General features: G+C 42.1%; 1 pseudogene; it reads right to left on the reverse strand.

The window, feature by feature from the left end:
* Positions 1-541: 541 nt before the first annotated feature.
* LOC111176823 (lysosomal dipeptide transporter MFSD1-like) lies at positions 542-1,825 on the reverse strand (annotated as a pseudogene).
* Between the last annotated feature and the right edge of the window lie 2,752 nt (positions 1,826-4,577).

The following is a 4,577-nucleotide window of genomic DNA, read 5'->3' on the forward strand; positions in this document are numbered from 1 at the left end:
AGGGATTAGGGTCCTCAGTAACAGAAATAAAGAAGCTCGAAAGGGTCACTGCTCAGCAACCTCTGGTAACTAAAGAGAGCAGAACACAATCTGCTATTTGTGGAAATGAGACTTCATAAAAATATCTTTCAAATATTCCCTATTACAAAAGGGAATGCCTATTAAAATGCCATTGTCTGTTCTATATAAAATATCCTGTCTACCCCCTCAAAAACTTTTTTTTGCTTTAAGATAAAGCAAAGGCCATATTCCTAAGATACACTTTGTGAAAATTATCTCAATACAAGATCCAAAGATTTCCATTATTTACTGTCCTTACTGAAAATCACCTGCATGTACCAGATGCAATTTTCTAAACTTCATCATTGATGAGCCTATTCCAAAGCAGAATTCTTCAGCAAAACAAAAGACATAGGCTAAAATGGTCCTCACAGTTATTCTTTAAAATAGATGTATTCAAAATATAAATATAATACTTTTCCAGACCATTATTTTTCCCAACGACTAAACTCTAAATTAAAAAAAAAAAATGGACGTTTTCAAACTAATGATGTGTGCAGCCCATTCTCATGACACAGTCATTTAAACTTCTCATTCTGCTTGAGAAAGTTTTATTTCTTCCCTTTGTCTTGCAGAATAATTTAGGTTCCCACCTTGGGCACGATTCACCAAGTAGAGTAAGACCACAGATAAAAGTGAGAAAGAAACACAGGCCATGAAGAAAACTTCTAAAAGCAGATATCCCCAAGTATGCAATATCATTGTCAGCAATGATGGAAATGACTGCCAACCCAAGATTCTGAATGGACTGCATGAAGCCGTATGCAGTTCCCAGTTGATGTTCGGGAACTACAAACGCCACCATTGGCCACAATGCACAGGCAGGCAATGAGTAGAGAGTCCCAGGAGACACATAGCAATCCAAGGGTTCCACAGCCTGAAGGCCAGCATCATATGGGAAGCAAGAGTGGTCACCACTGCACACAGAACCCAGATGATGTTCTTTCCTGTTTTATCCACCAGAAGCCCAAATATGGGGGACATGGGAGCTGATATTACATACACAATACTGTTAATAGCACTCGCTACCTGGGAGGAGAAGCCGAATTCCTCTGTAAGAAAACTTTCCCAAGTGCAGTGAACGGGAACACAGCAACATAATAGCCGACACAGATGATGGATATGAGCCGCGGGGCGAAGGAGAGGTCCTTCACGTCAGTTAACTTGATAACTTCACCTGTTTTTCCTTGCTCTTTACGAAGGATTCGTTCTGCTCTCTGATCCGAGTAAGCGAGGGCCAAGGCACAGACTAGTGAAAGAAGACACGTTATACCCCCGATCATAAGTGTGACCCCAAGGGTTGTGTGACCAGCAGAACCTAACGAAGCTTCAACCTTAGAATACAGCCATCCCCTGGGGTTCGTGTTTACTGTACTTCCAATTCTAGCCGTGCTAAGCTGGAGTCCAAACACCAAGTTTAATTCTTTGCCTTTAAACCAACTCACAGCATATGTATTCTGGGCAACTGCTAAGGACTCCCCACCAATCCCAAACACAAACCTTCCAAATTCCATCAGCCAAAAAGCGTGAAATATTCCACCCAGAGCAAAAACAACCTGTCCAACGCAAACAAAGCAGCTAAACATAACGGCGCCCCATCGTATTCCAGATACGCAGTCTATCAAAAAGCCACCAAAGAAACACAAAACTACATTGGGCCAAGAATACCAGGCATACGGCATCATGAATTTCGTGGTATTCACCTGAATATCCCGTTTAACCTGAGTCTGAAGGGCAGCAGGATTATCATAGCAAAAATAGCTGCCGAAACCAAGGAAGCAACAGCACCAAAAGCTGGTGCGCCAGGCGGCTGGGGTCGCAGAGGGCCGGCAGCGCCCCGGGGGCAGCGGGAGGTAACGGGGGCACCTCTGCTGGCCTCGTTGGGGCCGCCAGGCAGCGGCGGGCCAACGCGAGACCGAGAGACGACAGTGACTCCTGATAGTGTACTTTTGATACACAGAAATCTTTCATTTTAGTGAAGTTCAATTTATCTAATTTTGTTGCCTGTACTTTTGGTTTCATGTTTTAAGAAACCATTGCCAAATCTAAGGTCGTGAGGGTTTGCCCCTATATTTTCTTCTAAGAGTTTTACAGTTTTAGTTCTTTATTTATTTATTGCAATATAGTTGATGTACAATGTTGTGTTAGTTTTAGTTGTACAGCAAAGTGATTCAGTTATATATATCTACCTATTCTTCTTCAGATTCATTCTGTTAGATTATTACAAGATACTGAGTATAATTCTCTGTGCTGTACAGTAGGTCCTTATTGGTTATATATCTTTTACATATAGTAGTGTATATACGTTAATCCCGAACCCGTAATTTATCCCTCTCCCCCTTCCCCTTTGGTAACCATAAGTTTGTTTGATGTGCCTGAGTTATTACTCAGACATAAAAAAGAATGAAATAATGCCATTTGTAGCAACATGGATGGACCTAGAGATTGTCATACTGAGTGAAGTAAGTCAGGCAGAGAAAGACACATATATGATCTTGCTTATATGTGGAATCTTAAAAAATGATACAAATGAACTTATTTATAGTTTCAGTTCTTAAACTTAAGTATTTGATCCACTTTGAGTTAATTTTTGTGTATTCTGAGTTAGAGGTTCAACCTTATTCTTTTGTATGTGGACATCCAGTTGTCCCAACGTCACTTATTGAAGAGACTGTTCATTCCCTATTGAATAGACTTGGTACCATTGTCAAAAACTATCAATGTATGAATATATTACTGGACTCCATTGATTTATATGTCTGTCTTTATACCAGTACTGCCTTGTCTTGATTACTGTACCTTTGTAGTAAGTTTGAAATCAGGAAGTATGAATCCTCCAACTTTATTTCACATATAGCTTTTAATTAATGATTTATAACCACCAGACTTTCATTCTTTTTCTCCAGAGCATAAATTCTCAGAAACTGCTCTAATTATATTTTTCTTAGAATGTCTATTTCCTCAAATTCTCCGAGTCCTGATACATTGCACCTGCTAAACCGTTTCTTCCCACTGGTGTACCATCCCAGTTCACCACGGGTGAAAATAACAATTGCACTGTCTACTTCGATCCAGGTTTCTTAGAATCTAGTTTTATAATATTCTTCTGGCTCCTTCCGGTCCATGTTGAGTAGGTGGAGGGCAGGTAAGAGGACCTGGAGTTACCTGAGATCCACCACCAGTGATGGGGTTCTCATTGCTAGTCAGCCAGAGAATATTCAAATCCCAAAATCACACCTTCGTATTTGCTTTCTCAGAGGGTACTGGTACTAACTGAAGCTGACTCTGAGACAGACATTAGTGTGCAGGGAACTTATTAGGGGCCCAGTATTTGTTGGGGAAGGAAAGGAAGAGGCATTGGGCAGAGGCAGAAATTGGGCTGTGATGCAGTCTCCACGTAGCCTCAGCCAACTTCACGGGGAGCTCAGAAGCTGGGGAGGCCCTGCAGAGTTGCCCCGAGTTGGGGTGAGAGAGTCAGTAAACTTGTGTACGGACTAGTCGTCTTATGGGCTTCTGTTTATGGGGGATGCAGCTGTCTTCAGCTGAAGGCAGTTCCTGGAGAGGGCTGAGAGTTGAGGAATCTGCCAGCAGCTCTTACAGCCACTGAGAAATAAGCCCTTCAGCCCTGCAAAGGGGATCTGAACGCTTATCACAGAGCCCACCGTCAGAATCTGTCAACCAAGAAATAGAATTCCAGTGATATGTCGGAGACAGTTACAGGCTTTTGGCATCCTCTTATTTTCCCACTGATATGAAAGAGGGGGTTGGAGAGCAGGAAGGCATTAGGCACTGGAGGTAGTACAGGACCAAATGCAGGGGGATTGTAGAGAAGGCTAAAGCTGCTGAGGGGAGAGAAGACAGTTCTCTGATTCCATGATTGCATCCAGGATCTGCTTCCACTCAACTGTGAAGAAATGGAAGCAGAAGGCTATATTTAATTTAATATAATTTTTAAATTTTTTGCTTTTACACAGCAGAAATTTATCTCCTCACAGTTCTGGAGGCCAGAAATCCAAAGTCAAGGTGTCACCAGGGCTGTTCTCCCTCCGAGGGCTCTAGGGGAAGATCCTTCCTTGCCTCTTCCAGCTACTGGTGGCTCCAGGTATTCTTTGGCTTGTGGCTGTGTCACCATCTTCTGGCCTTCTCTCTATTTTCTCCTCTTCTGTTTCCACTTCGATATGGTTTTCTTCTCATTGGTCTGATGTGTAGTCATTGCTTGGTCAGCCTTTAGGTTTTTTTTCAGAGGTAGTTGTTCCATATGTAGCTGTAGACCTGGTGTATCCATGAGAGAAAGTGAGTTCAGGATCTTTCTACATTGCCACCTTGAACCAGAACGGCTGCATTTTATTGGAACTTAGCCGAGATCTTCTCTAACCCTACAGCACCGGTGTGACTTTGCACGGTTTGTGAAGATTTCTTCACCTAAATAAAGGAACTTTATTTTCAGAGGATTCTTGTTAGAGGTGTCATTTTGTTGGAGTTCACTGTTAGTGTCAATGACGTCGATTTATTGGTGT

Source organism: Delphinapterus leucas, chromosome 11, assembly GCF_059928025.1.
Source record: "Delphinapterus leucas isolate spDelLeu-1000000601 "Yukka" chromosome 11, BTC_Dleu_Yukka2, whole genome shotgun sequence".
Classification (NCBI taxonomy): domain Eukaryota; kingdom Metazoa; phylum Chordata; class Mammalia; order Artiodactyla; family Monodontidae; genus Delphinapterus; species Delphinapterus leucas.